Here is a 15,596-nt window from a genome sequence, read left to right on the forward strand (position 1 = left end):
GTGACCTTTTGTGACTGGCTTCTTTCACTTAGCATATTTTCAAGACTCATCCATGTTGTAGCATGGGTCAGTGCTTCATTCCTTTCTTTGGCTGAATAACAGTCGTTGTGTGGATGGACCATATTTTGTTCATCCATCCATCGATCAATGGACATTTGTGTGGCTTTTACTTTTTGGCTGTTATCAATAGTGCCGCTGTGAGCATTCGTGTACAAGTTTTTGTGTGGACATATTTAATCTTGAGTATATATCTGGAAATGGAGATGCTAGGTCATTTGAACACTTCTCATTTCACTTTTTTGGACCCACCAAACTGTTTTCCAAGTAGCTGTTCCATTGCACATTCTCACTGGTGGTGCATGAGGTTTTCTAATTTCTCCACATCCTCATCAACATTTGTTATTGTCCTTCTTTCTCGCGACAGCCATCCTCGTGGATGTGAGCAATATCTCATTGTGTCATATCTTTTTGAAGGTTTCTAATAACTAATCTTTTGGGTAGTTTGCAGACATTTCTATAAGGTTCTTATATTCTTGGCCTTGCTTCATGATCCCTGTTTTTCTTTTAGTTTAGTAGTTTACTGCTATATCGTTCATGTAAAATAAACACCTCTATTTAGATTTTTTGGGGAAAGTGACTAATCATATGACCCTATATATGAAGTAATTTTAATTGCTTGATAGAGAGAGCTATTTATCTTGAAAGCCCCAAAGCAAAGTTACCACAGGTATCCAGGGATTCCCTCACTAGCAGCATGGGGTAATTTTTGTGTCCTGTCACACTCTGTATGACAGATGTTTGACCGAACCTTACTCTGTTAATAACTTTACTTTTTAATTGAACTTTTACCCGTCACGGGTGGAGGGGCAGGGTATATGGCTGGTTCTGAGTTAATTACAACTGCCATTATTTTTTATTTGCAGTGGCTGAGCAGTAAAACAGCAAGTTAAGTCACATTTGCAATGGGACCATGACTCAATTAGTGTTTTTGAATAATAGGCAACAGTAATTAAGATCATGGCCATTGCAGCAGCAACATTATGTGGTAGCCTGGCTCTGGCAAAGGCTAGTTTGCAACCTGTCTCCAGGGAAGGGGTTGAAGGGAGACAGAATAAACCAGGCGGAGGTTCTCTCCTTCAGGATTCTTGCAAACTGGGAATAGAAATTCTTGAGAAGATCTTAAGTAATTTTCCCACACCCAGTTTATCAACTTCCATTTCAGAAGCTCAAAATTCAACATCAAAGTCATAGGTCCTGCCAGGTAATATTTTCAGTCCAGTTAACAGTGGCTCTGAAAAGCCAGGCTCCTGAGACTGAAAACCATAGGCAAGCATTAACATGTACCTGGATACCACGGTGTGCAGGGGGAAATGAATAGCGCTTTCAAGTTGGCTTTGCAAACCTAAGCCTATAAAATTCCTTCTAGGCTAAGAGTGAAGAAGATTGAGGCACAGCGTGGTCGTGTGATTTGGATGTGATCTCTCCACGAGGGGTCCTGGGTGAGACATCTGGTTCTCGTTGTAAATTTTCGCTGCTATACTATACCATCTTCAGAGCTGCAGCTACGTAGACAATGTGGGCCCTTCCTCTAGCCTGATATTTTATACTAGTGGTAGAACATCTCTTTACAGAATTTAATCCAAAGGGTGAGACATTATAAACGTTCGGATCAAGAAGGGCTGCAAGAAATTGGCCCAGACTAATGGTCTGAGAGCTGTTAAAATGGACATCAAACCATCCTTGAAAGTGAAATCACTAGATGAGAGACACTAGGTTGAGAGATGGACTGTGTCTGAGGGTCATCCTCTTTCTCCCACACACCTACCTCCTCACAGATCTGGTCATCCAGAAACCCAGTCCTTGTCCTCACTGAGGGCAATACAGTTGTTTCCCTAAGTATGCTTCTCTGGGCCATTTGGAGATACGTCCTCCCCAGTTTGCAGTGATTCCATCTGGAATCACTAGGCCAATGAAAAGGTTTTGTGCCTTCTCAAAATTCATACGTTGAAATCCAAACTCCAAAGATGATGGTACTAGAAGGTGGGGCCTTTGGTGGTGCTTAGGTCATAAGGGTGGAACCTCATGAATGGGATGAGTGCCCTTATAAAAGAGGCTCCCGAGAGATCACTCACCCCTTTCACTGTGTGAGGACACAGCAAGATGTTGGCTATGAACCAGGAAGAGGGCTCTCACAAGAACATAAATACACTGGCACCCTGACTTTAGACTTCCTGGCCTCTAGAACTGTAAGAAGTAAACTTCTATTGTTTATAAGCTGCCCAGTCTGCAGTATTTTGTTATAGAAGCCCAGATGGACTAAGACAGCTTAGTACAGTTGTATGCTATAGGAATTGAGAGGAAGGTCAGGGAAGGCTCGATGAAGTGGGATTTGAGTTCGGATAGTGAGCCAAGGTGGTTGGAGATGGTATTAAATCGCACTGTAAAGATTCTGAGGCATTAAGAAATTCCAGGCCAGAAAGGAACATGCAGAGAGTGTTGGGAGTAGAGAAGCCATGGAGGCTACAGAGAAACACGGAGTAGCTGCAGGTAAGTCACAGGTAGACTCCAAATGGCAGAAAGAAGTTGAAAGATGGTCTAGGTTTAGTCAGCTTAGATAAAATTTTTAAAGATTTTATCTTTAAGTAATCTCCACACCCAGTGTGGGGCTTGAACTCACAACCCTGAGATCAAGAGCAGTGTATTCCATCAGCCGAGCCAGCCAGGTGCCTCTCAGCTTAGATATTTTTTAAAGAAACGTGCACTTACACTTACCCTTCCTTTGTATCTTCCTAGAGTTTAAAAGATGATTGCTCTTTTGACTTCCAGGACTCCTACTTTCTAATTTGGTGTTAGAAATCATTCAGGATGGAGTGGCTTTATAATTACTGAAAGAAAAGTTCACAAGTGTTTTTGCACTGTGGGCTTGAAGGTGGGAGGTTGAAATTAATTTTCATATGTTTTTTTGGAGATGGAAAGATTTCCCTATGGAGGGTAGTAGAATATGCCACCACAAAATATGCCACTTTGACAGGAGGATTGTTTTGAGCTGAAGGCAACTGAGAAGAAGTAGATATAAGAAAAGTTCTCCACCCTCCCCCTATTTGCCTAAAAGCAGGACATAAGGATATAAAGGTGTCCTCCCTCCCCTCTCTGCCAGAAAGGACAAAAGATAATCACCAGAGACAGCCTTAGACTTTTATCAGTAGGGAAAGGGCACCAGAAGAATCCTCACAGCAAACTTGACTAACCAGCCCTGATCTTCCATTGGTTTCCCCAGATATTTGCCTTTCCACACTTTTTGCCACCCTAGAAACTCACAGTCCTTCTCCTTTGTCACTTCTTTAAAAACTTATTCTTTTGTTAAGATGCTATATAAGCCCACGTTCTAGCCACCCCTTTGAGTTACTCACCTCTGGGTACTTCCAAGTGTATGCATGATGTACATGTTGATAAACTTCTGCTTTTCTTTTGTCAGTCTGATTTGCAGGACCCATGGTCAATACATCTAAGATGGGTAGAAGGAAAAGATTTTTCCCCCTTTCCTATACCTGGCTTCTCACAGGGGATTTCTTTCCTATGGAAAACCATTGCTCCGCGTTCTCCTAGAGACCCTACTGTCTTCCACTGTAACAGTTGTTTGGGTTTTGTTTTGGTTTTTGAGCGATAGTAAAGCAAAGTTTATTGAGCGATCGTACAAACCTCCCAAAGAGGGAGGGGACCCGGGAGGGTTACCCTATAACAGTTATTTTTGATCAATGGAGGTTAAGTGGACAAGTATATTAGTCTGCTCAGGCTGCCATAATAAGATACCATACATGGGGCGGCGGGGAGTGGTGGCTTAAACAACTGTAATATATTGTCTCACAGTTCTGGAGGTTTGAAGTTTAAGATCAAGATGCTTTCAGGGTTCATTTCTGGTGAAAATGCTCTTCCTGGCTTGCAGACAGCTACCTTTTCACTGTCTTCACAGGGTCTTTCCTCTGTGCTTGTATGTTGTGGGGGGGGGGGCGGGGAAGGGGAAGAGAGATATCTGATATCTCTTCTTATAGGGACAGCAGTCCTATAGGATTAGGGCCCCACCCTTAAGACCTCATTTAACCTTAATTACTTCCCTAAAGTCCCTATCTCCAAATACAAGCAGAGTGGAGATTAGGGTGTTAATGTATGGATTTTAGGGGAAACAATTCAATCCAAAACAACTCAATTTTAAGGGTCAATCAGCCCTGAGCATCTCAGAACTTGCCTTTGCTTATTCTAATTTTTATAATTCTTTCTAGTTGGTCCTAACCATTATTTTATAGCCCTTGAATCACTGAAGAAAGACAGAGGTGGCTCTTACTTTGGTAGTCCTTTGTGTTTCCTGGGAACACAAAATGGTGAGAGAATCCCTCTACCATCCCTGCTGTTAGGGAACACAGGGCTTAGTTAACGTTCACTGGTATCACTAAAGAAAAGGCTCTAAATGGTTTTGACTGGTCATCCTTATACATTTTTTGAGCATACGCCCCTGACATATTTATTTATTCATTCACTTATAAATTATGTACATATACTATAATACTGCTATATTATATTGCAAAATATGCACAAATATTTGCAAAACAAAACACAGTCAAAATCATTCTTAAGTTAAAAATAAAGATAAGTAAGTTTGAATAATTGCTTCCTACACTTCCCTCTAGAAACCACTGTCCTCAGTTTAGGGTATAGTAGGAAAACCAAGGATGAATTTGGAACCACTAATTTTTACGTCCTGGTTCTTCTCTTATCCACTGTGTCATCTCTTCTGAGTGGCTGAGTTTCAGCAAAAGACCCAAGAGCCCCCAGTTACCTCCAACAGACTGAGATTCCTGATAAGCTTTGGTCTGTTTAGGTACCAAATACATTTGTTTTAGTGAAGGATATAAAGAATACTGTACCTTCCAATAGAAGGAAAGCAGGCAGGGGGAAGAGGTTAGGAAGTTAAATACTATAGGAAGGGGGCCAGGGTTTTTATTTTTTTTAATTAATTAATTAATTAATTAATTAATTTAACAGAGAGAGAGACAGCAAGAGGGAACAGAAGCAGGGGGAGTGGGAGAGGGAGAAGCAGGCTTCCCGCTGAGCAGGGAGCATTGGGCTCCATCCCAGGACCCTGGGATCATGACCTGAGCCGAAGGCAGACGCTTAACGACTGAGCCACCCAGGCGCCCCTATTTTTATTTTTTAAAGAGCTTACTTAGCATTTAAAGCCAAAGCGTACCCTTTAGTTATGAAAATTTTGCTAGAGCTCCTTGTTGTCACTGACATTAAGGACTGTTCAGAAAAGAAAGTTAAATTTTATTTACTTGCAAATGAATCCAGGTTCCCGTGGATTGAGGATGCAAACTCAGCTTGAGGTCTAGTCATTTAGATGTGAATTAAAACACCTTCCCCCGTTGTAATAGATTTTCACCTCTAAGGAACCCAGGGAGAAGAAAGGAACAAAGCCTGAGCCTCTAGGGTGAAGTGTCTATTGCTATGCTAATGTACCATGAGCAGGTGTGAGATCTAGTTCCCAGTTATGGCTTCCCTTCTATCAAATTTTGGGTGCTTGTGGCTGGATCACAGGGAAGGACCCAGGTAGTTTCTTCCTCTGGATTCTTTTTTTTTTTTAATTTATTTATTTTTAAAGATTTTATTTATTTATTTGAGAGAGAGAGAGAGTGAGAGACAGAGAGCATGAGATGGGGGAGGATCGGAGGGAGAAGCAGACTCCCCGCCGAGCAGGGAGCCGGATGCGGGACTCGATCCCGGGACTCCAGCCAGGATCATGACCTGAGCCGAAAGCAGTCGCTTAACCAACTGAGCCACCCAGGCACCCCCTTCCTCTGGATTCTTAAAGAATATTTTTTAAAAAGGATAAAAATCACAACTCTCATACAGATATGAAAATGAACACATGCTGAAGATTTTATTTAACTCAAACTGGTGAGATGTTACAACCAGTTCAATGGAAAAGTTAACAAAAAGTACCAATCTGTGGAGTACAAGAATGTTAAAATGAATGTGCAGAAGCACCCTAACCTAGCTTTTACATTAGAAGGGAAGTCAATGAAACTTCTAGGGATGGGACTGAATTTGCATGTTTATAGCGAAGCATTATTTTGCATTGCCATCCGTCATACACAATTCACAGTTGTAAAATAGCTCCCTTGGAATCATATAATCCAGACGGTAGATCCAGTCCTCTAGAGTCCAGACAATGCATAGTTTCCCATGAAAGCACAAATTTGTCCCCCATTGCTTAACTCCAGGAGCCATCATGCATGGTCCCCCTGGGACTGTGTAGCACAGGGCCTGCTGGGCCCACTTTGTGCTCCTGGTGCCTGGTCTCCCCTCCTGTCCTGTTCTTTGGTGTCAGCTGCATCCCCCATGCAGGGCACTCACACAAGGAGACATCCCCCCAATTCCTGACAGGCATAATATTTTTACTTAGTTCCCACTACCTCTGTGATACTTGGGGAGAGATGGGAGAAGGAAGATGATGTCTGTCATTCCTTTTCTGTTTCTGTTGATGACCTCTTCCTCCTTCAGAGCTCTAAGAGGGGGCTGGAGCAAGGAAGAGAAGAATAATGGTGCAACGTTCTCTGTGATATTAGCAGTGCTGTTCTCATTGTAAACAGGTTGTAGCATATATGTTAGGAAAGTGGTTTCATTTTAGTTAATTGATTTTTCTTGCAGTTTCTACTGCATACTGGAGACATGAGTGAGGGCAACTTAATCTCTCGGAGTTTTGGTATTTGAAGCTGATAAAATGAAATGGTTGTAATAAAAATTTCAAGGTCACTTCCAGTTCTGAATGTTTATGGATGTATTCCTATTGATCAAGAATCACGGATCATACATGCAACTATAGCGATTGATGTTCTTACTTTCATGGCTCTTTTCTTTATTGTTCTCATCGTTGAAAAATATTTAAAATAATTTATTTTATGAAATATTGCATAGGGTTGAATGGCACATTGGGAGAAGCTGAGCAGAAAGCAGAAAAGGGTTCACGTGCACTGTTTGTACATTGAAAAAAGAGTGCCCAAATCAAAGAGCCTAATGTAAAATTGGAGGGATGCTAGCTGTTAGAAGTTTGATCATTTCAACATTGCTGTCTTCTCTGCCCTTTGTCTTCTCCACCGAGTCCCCTAAATGTTTTAATGCATTGATACTAATGTATTATTTTGGATATGTTACCACCATTTTGTGGCTATCCAGAATGACGTCTTAATAGGGCACCTGAGGGGGAATGAGTGTGGAATTGGGGCAGCGTCCTTGCACACTGGCCTTGTGTGACATACCCTATGAACCACTGTTTCAGTTACTTTTACTTCCTGAATAAAGGTTATTAGGTAATTAATTTAAAACACAGTAGCAGCTACCCTTTTGTAAGGGAAATTTACATTTATAAAGGAAGTCTCCATTTTTAGGGATGTCTCCCTCCCTGTATCACTGTATGAGGAAGAGAAGAATGGCTCTGAAATACAAGAGAATCTTTTTTTTTTTTGTCAAGAGAGAAAGCATTGATTTAAATGTGAATAACAAAACTCACCTTTGTTTGTTATGCTTTACCTAGTAACCTCCCCATAACTGACCTTCCTCTCCACCATACTTCTTCTTTTGTCTTTAGCGGACCATGGTATTTAAGCTGAAATTCTAAGCCACTTCTTAGAGATACTCACTTTTCTCTGGGTATCTCTTATATATACATGAATTATACATTATACAATTTTTTTCTTGTTAGTCTGTCTTTTGTTATAGGGGCCCCAGCCAAGAACTAAGAAAGATAGAAAGAAAATTGTTTTCCTCCCCTACACATCAACAACTCCACTAGATTTTATGTAGCCTTTAAGCAAGTCCAGACTCAAATTAGAACATTTTCTCATGACAGTGCATTAAACTGACCTGTTGGCTGAGCCAGGCAAAGGACTCCAGGGTATCAAAGAAAAGGTTGCTGTTTGTTCCAACCTCAGCCCTCCTAACACAGGCAAGCATTTTCTTTATTTCACACTTCTGATTCAAATTTAAACACCAGATCTCCTTAGAGTTCATTGAAATTGGCTGTCTCTGACCATTAACTCTTCAGCATTTTGTCTGTGTTCAGAATTTCATCTTAAGGGGAACTCTTCAAGTTTCACAGGACATGATGGGGTTCATTCTTTCAAGAGCTTTTTCTCACTAGTTTTCTGTTTTCCTTATGAGGAAGCTAGATTCCCTTGCTCTCATGTAATAAAGCATAAGATTTTACCTATGGGTCTTAGAGTAAACCAGAAGCAAAATTATAATGAGAACAAATAGTTGAGAACTCACCTAAGAATTTTTTGAGGAAAAAAACTGCTCTGAGAAAAGAGATTCTAAACAACACAAACTGACTTCCTGGAAAGAAAATTGTTAATATTTTCTTCCTCCTTTATTTTAACATTAGTGTTCTGACTGTAGATTCAGCTCATGCCACAAAGGACAGGACATGCTTTGATTTTGTCTAATTCAAGTCTTGTTGGGAACAGAAAATAAAATTGGATACTAAAACGGTGTCAGTATCTTAATGGATGAGAAATGAATAAGTTCTTCTTGGGCAGGTACCATGTCTTATTTATCTTTATGCCCACTAAAATGACAAGCCTAGTCATCTGTACATGGTAAATGATTGATAAAGGATTACTGAGCTGAATTATTGAAGACAGGAGAGTCTTGGGATTAGATATGTGCTCTTAATCTTTTGAGACAATTGTCAAGGACAGCCATGAGGCATTTTGGGGAAAGTGTACTCATTCTTATTTTTAACTGTGTTCCTGAAGGTTTGTACATGGCTATTTACCAAAGTAGCATAAAATCCAAGGACATAGTTAATTTATCTTCCAATTTATTTAAATTAGTCTTAAGGAAAGCTTACTCAGCTTATGCCATTATTAATAGGTAAGTAATATATTTGGTAAAGAGACTTAGATACTGGGGCAGGGAGAGCTAGTTCAAACTGGTAGACTTCTAACATTTTGGTGAGTATGGAATACTGCAAATACTTGGCATTAGCAAGTGATAGAGTAAGTTTTAAAAATAGCCCTGTCTTGAAGTGGTGAAATGGCCAGATCAATGATTAGTTGTTTCTATGTCTTCTATCCAGAATCATTTTCCCTTCACTAAAGTTATGGCCAGTGAATAGCTGTGTTTTCCACAAAACTGGAAACAGCAGTGTGGGAGTCATGCTTGAGTGAAGTACATAGCAACATAAGGTGTGTGATGTAGACTGAAATATAGTGGTCACTTCTCCATTTAGAATTTATTTTAATTGTTTTTAGGAGAGAAAAGAGATGTGAAGATTTCTCAGACAAATATGGTTTCTGGAAATACAAGTAATTGCTCCTACCAGGTGTGCTCTGGAAGTACAGTGATACTTGCCGAGATAGATCATGAGCTGACCTTACATTTCCAGGCTGGAGTAGCTGGCCTCTGTCACAGCCTCAGAGGAAAAGGAGGCTGAGATTGAATAAGGCTATGAAAGAGCTGACCACTGAGAATATCACCTTTGTATATAAATTTTAGGTTCTTTAATAACACGGAAGGGTCTGTGTCTGTTAAAATTCCACTTTATACATTTGCTGGATTTGAGATCCCCAAGCACATAAGAATGGAGGGATGGATAACACAAGTTAATTTATTTCTTTGTAGTTTATAAGTAGATTTGAGCCATACAACACGCTACAATTTACTTTGAAGACCATTCTTGTGATCTATTGTGACTCTCTTCCCTGCCTTGATTTAATACATATGAATGTCTGTACAGTTTTCAAAAATGAATCCCAAGTTTGTAGCACTACTTACCTTTCCTTTTTCCAAGACTCTTTTCATTCAGAAGAAAATGGGTAAGGCACAGAGAAAGCTACTGTGGAGTTGGAGGTGGGAAAGTCAGGGAAGTGGAAGGGACTGTGTAGAGAGAGGGAAGATCCTAAAATAATGTGGGCAAGGAGGAAGTGGGGGTGCACTGCCCGGAAATGGGAAAGCATCATTAGGCGAGAGGTCAAATTCAAAGTGTGGGGCCAGACTACTTGGGTTTTCACATATCCCAATAAGTCTTGATTCTGGATGCAACCAAGCATAGAATATTTTTCCTTAAGCTTTCCCTCTAGGATTTTTGGGCAAATCCAGATTTCCATCATATTTTTGGAATAAGTCCTATGGATTTGCCTGTGGTCAAGGCAGATCACTTGGAAGAGTCAGGAGTGATCCATGGCTGAGGTCAATTTAAGTATTTCTGACAGGACAACAGATTTACTTGTTCTCACACAGACAAGAGAAGGAAAGAAAATCCCATTTTAATGCAAGATGCGTGTGTAAAAAGTTGTTCTTGAAGCAGGAGGCAATTCCCAAAGAGAAGCAAAGTCCAGTTTGACCTTTGTGCATCTCTTTTTGATTTTCTAACATTCCTGAAGGATCTTTTGGAAAGGAGGGAGTAATTATTTAGCTAATTCAGAATCATTAGAGAAAATAATTTTAATAATAATAATAATATGTAACACTTAATCAGTGCTAATATGGGCCAAGGACTGATCTAAGATGTTAACTCCTGACTCCTCTACAAAAACCTATATAATCAGAAGGTGTGAATAGAGAAAAAAGTCAAGTAGCTGAGCAGCTCTGTTTTCTTCTTTAATTTGTTTTGCCTAGAAATTTGGAAGAATCCTTTTCCAAAAATCTGAGAACTCACAGCTTTCTCAGAAGAGGTCCTGGCAAGGTCTAAATGGCACTCCTCTTTATGCACATTATAAAACACGGTATTTAATATATTAGCTGACGCAGTGAACCTGCCAAAGTTTTACTAATGTGCCAGAACATTTACCAGCAAGCCCTTAATTACTAATAACACCCCCTCTGGATTCATCCTGAAGGCAACTCACTCTCTTTCTTGTCCCTATGTGCTATCTCCATTCTCGACTAACTGGGACACAGATTTTCTTTCCTTTTGCACTGGAAGGGAAGAAGGATAAGTAGGGTGGCACCAGAAAGAGATAAGGAGAAAGAAAAGACTCCACCAGAGCAAGAGCGGGAGAATCGGAGATTTGGGGCATTTAACTTAAAGAGACAGGATTAAGTGAGCACATATAGGGAGAGCCTGAGTTGCATTTAGGATGACATTGTGGGCCTCCAAATATGAGGCTAATTTGTGCATTAGTTTCTTACTGCTGCTGTAAAAAATTACTACAAACTTGGAGACTTAAAACAACTCAAATAGGGGTGCCTGGATGACTTAGTCGGTTAAGCATCCAACTCTCTCTTTTTTTATTCACTAGTAAATTTTATTGTTTTCTTTGATTGACTTTAAAAGTTTTCCTCTTGATTTTTTTTTGAAACTAAACAAGAAATGTATAGTTTTTCTAAACAAACAAACAAACAAACAAACAAAAAAGCAATGATGTTTTATAAATTGCCATCTTGGATTTTCTTGTCAGCCGCTTCAAGGAAATCCATATGTTCAATATACTTGCTCACAGTTTAGCCCATACCAAATGGTTGTTTTATCTAAATATCTGAGCAGCAAACTGAGCTGATCCTTCTGGAGAAAATATGGTTGAACAGGCAAGAACACTGGGTAGTTGAAGAGAAGACCACACATCCTGAGCTCCCCAGTCTGGAGTGAGTGGAGGGCAGCTGATAACTGCGTATGCAGTGTTACCAGACATCAGTGGTCCTAAACCATTGCTTCTGCCTGCCACTGTCACAAATATAGTAGGAATGCCACCCCCTTCATACTCTGCTTTAATCCTCAGAATTTCTTCTGGTCCTTTATGGGCAGATGTTATCCGAAGTTCACATGGCATGCCAAAATTTCCACAAGCCTTCTTGATTTTTTCACAGTGAGTGAGATCGGAAGTTGAGTCCATCAATACTACAGCTCTGCACGGACTTTCTGATTTCAGAAGCAGCTCCACTTTTTCTGCAACCCACTCAACATTTTTCTTTACCAACTGGAGCCCTTTGGGAGTTACTTCCTTCAGGTCACGATATGACTGTTTATCTTTCTGTTGGCTTCAATCTCCTGATGGCTGGAGTCTCCAGGAATCATTATCAATAACATCAGCAAGAACAATTTCTTTGGTGGTTACATCAACACCAAATTCAATCTTCGTATCAACCAGCATACAGTTCTGGGGCAACTAGGATTTCTCCAGTATTTCAAAAATAGCCTGTGTAGCATGACTCATGACATCTTCTTCAGTCTGGCCTATAACAAGTCCAGCAAAGCAAAATTTTGCAGCAATTAGCTGTTCCTCAGACCACTGTGGCTCATTATTGGCATCATCCTTGAGAAACAGCTCCACTTTAGGGGGTAGAACTTACATCCCTCCTTGACACCAAGATTTCTTTTGAGAAAAGAACCAGCTGCTATTCTTCTACAAACCCATTCAACTGGAATCATTTCACACGTAGGTACAATGAAAGCTGTCTCCCCACATTTTCTGGGGAAAGCAGTTTTGATACCTGCTTCCTTTAACAACTGAAAAATACAACTGGTAGTTTATTTTATTTATCCTTATATCACCTTCCAGGTGATTCTTTCTGGCTGCATTTCCTGCTGTAATCTGATCCTTGTACTGCAGGAGCACTTTTCCTGGACTATCTGGCAATTCATAGACTTCTTTTGTTTTACCCTCATAGAGTTTTTTATCAATATTCAGTACCTCAGCTGTCGCCATTATTCTGTGTAGGCTGGGGGCAGCGGCCACTCTGGGAAGAGAGGCAAGACTCTGGAAAAGAGGAGCGGTCAGAGGGGCTCCAAGTGTCCAACTCTTGATTTCGGCTCAGGTCATGATCTCAGGGTTGTGAGATCAAGCCCAGTGTCAGGCTCTGTGCTCAGCACAGAGTCTGCTTAAAATTCTATCCCTCTCTCTCTGCCCCTCATGCCCCCCCACCCTGCTCACACTCTCTCTCTCAAAGTAAGTAAGTAAGTAAATAAATAAATAAACAAACAAATAAAACAACTCAAATAGATTCTCTTACAGTTCTGGAGATCAGAAGTCTGAAATGAGTCTTATGAGACTAAAATCTAGGTGTTGGCAGGGCTAGTTACTTCTGGAGGATCCAGGAGAGAATATGTTCCTTGCCTCTTCTGTCTTCTAGATGCTGCAAGAATTTCTTAGCTTGAGGCTACATTACTCCAATCTCTGTTGCCAACCTCACCTCACATTCTTCCTCTTATGTAGTCAAATCTCCCTCTGTCTCCCTCTTATGATTCTTATTACATTCGGTGCCCATGTAAAAGTGTAGATAATGCAGGATAATCTCCTTAAGATCCTTAACTTAATCACACCTGCAAAATACCTTTTGCCATATTTGGTAAGATTTGTAGGTTCCAGGGAATAGGATCTGGATATCTTTGAGGGTCATTATTCGGGCTTCCATTGTTTGGTAGCCAAGACAGCTGAATCATCATGTACAGATAGCTGATTTATGACTGGGAGCATCTAAAAGTCTTGGAGAAGGGGCGCCTGGGTGGCTCAGTTGGTTAAGCGACTGCCTTCGGCTCAGGTCATGATCCTGGAGTCCTGGGATCGGGTCCCACATCGGGCTCCCTGCTCGGCGGGGAGTCTGCTTCTCCCTCTGACCCTCCCCCCTCTCATGCTCTATCTCTCTCAAATAAATAAATAAAATCTTAAAAAAAAATTAATAAATAAAAGTCTTGGAGAAGAGTGGTAGTAATATGTCCTTTCCCTCTAGGGGAAATCTGATCAACCCTGAGTATCAGCTCCCAAGCTTTTCCCTAAGTTGACTTAATTCTATCCTTGGAGACAACTGAGCCAAGAGCAACTCTCTTTTATCATGGTCTGGAATGCAAATATTTCCAAAGTACTGTCAGGGAAGAAAAACTTTTCCTCTACCCTCTTAAGTTTAGCCATTGAGGGCCTGCAGATTAATCTGACAAAGAGATTAGCAAGAGGAATAAACAGATTTAATTGCATATGTATGCGCGGGAGTTTGCAGAGAAATACGGCTCGGGGAGGCAGTCAGAATTTGGGGCTTACGTATCATCTTAACAGGAAATGGGGAGAAACAGAGGGACACTTCTGGGAAAACAAATGCCTTCTTAGTGGGGAATGGGTAAAGGGCACTGATGGAAAACCAAAGGAAGTTTTTGAAAGATAAATGAGCACTTAGGAAAATATTTGGGTGGTAGGAGAGTTTCATGACAATGCCTCTTTGGGTGTGATGCCAACTTCTATTCTCTAGGAAGAGAAAATTAGAGCTGCTCTGAGGAGGGGATTTATGACAGTTAAGTTCTTTTGGGAAACTCTGCTTTTAGGCAGATAAGGGATTTCAGGAACCCAGATGCCTTTGGCTCAAAATAATTTTTATGCCATGGTGGCTTATTCTGGACCCCTTCAGAGCCTATAGTTATGCAAGATTTGATCCAACTTGAAGTTCTTCGCTTTTGAGTCTCCTGCATATACCAGATTTGTGTTCCTTGTTAACACACATTTATGTTAAGTGGAGAGAATGAACACAATTTTGGAGCTAGTGTATCAGCAGGGCCTTTTTTTTTTTTTTTTTTTTTTAGAATAAGGAAGATGTATAACAAATTAGGTCCCAGAGGAGGAAAGCCAGGGCAGATGATCCTGGAATGGAATCTGTAATCCATCCTCCCATGTTAGAGGGAGGCCCTTTGTGGGGAGACTCTGTACCCACCTTGTGGGCAATGGTCTTGCTTTGTAGCCTGGATCCTGTTGCTGTCTGTGTCCTTAGGCTGGGTCCTACTTTATGTCCCTGGTCTGGGTCCTCAGTCACTTCCCAAACTTTCCTGCTTGGGCTTGTACATCTGATCCCCCTCTCCTTGCACACTCTAGGAATTTTGGGGCTGAATCATTCTACTGTCTAAAAGTGTATAGTGGGGTGCCTGGGTGGCTCAGTCGTTAAGCGTCTGCCTTCGGCTCAGGTCCTGGGATCGAGCCCCACGTCGGGCTCCCCACTCGGTGGGAAGCCTGCTTCTCCCTCTCCCACTCTCCCTGCTTGTGTTCCTTCTCTTGTTGTGTCTTTCTCTCTGTCAAATAAATAAATAAAATCTTTAAAAATAAATAAAAAATAAAAGCATATAGCCTTAGTTACATAGTCCTCATGTTTAAACCTTAAAAATATAATAATCTTAGGAAAATCTTCTGTCTTCCTTTGGGAATACCAGACCAGTGAGTCACCAAAAAGCCTTCCAGGAAAGGGGGGGGCGTGGCTGGGTCGCAGGGCTACTCATTCACTGGCACATTAGTTATCTATGCCCTACAAATGAGTCAGGGTGGCCTTCAGACAGGAAACGGGACGTTTGTGGGTGCCCCCCAGCAGTGCACGAACTCTGAAGTCGGAAAATGACAGAGCAATGTGGAAGGGATCCGGGTAAGGGCACTTCTGTGCTTGGGGCCATAGTGGTACCCAGAAGTGAAGACTGGCTTCTTCATGTTGCCAGGCCTACCCCACTGCTTTCTCCGGCCACATTCTAAATTGCAGGCCATGCTTGTTGCCTCTTTTACTTTATTCTTCCGCTCTTAAAAGCTGGCTTCCACGCTGTGAATTGTGCAGGACTGTTGAATCTCAGATCTGTACCTCTGAGA

General features: G+C 41.1%; 1 pseudogene; it reads right to left on the bottom strand.

Annotated features, from left to right (window-relative positions):
- Positions 1 to 11,421: 11,421 nt before the first annotated feature.
- LOC102749640 (bifunctional phosphoribosylaminoimidazole carboxylase/phosphoribosylaminoimidazole succinocarboxamide synthetase-like) lies at positions 11,422 to 12,749 on the bottom strand (annotated as a pseudogene).
- Between the last annotated feature and the right edge of the window lie 2,847 nt (positions 12,750 to 15,596).

This window comes from Leptonychotes weddellii, chromosome 13 (assembly GCF_054177405.1).
Source record: "Leptonychotes weddellii isolate Sample4059 chromosome 13, ASM5417740v2, whole genome shotgun sequence".
Lineage (NCBI taxonomy): Eukaryota > Metazoa > Chordata > Mammalia > Carnivora > Phocidae > Leptonychotes > Leptonychotes weddellii.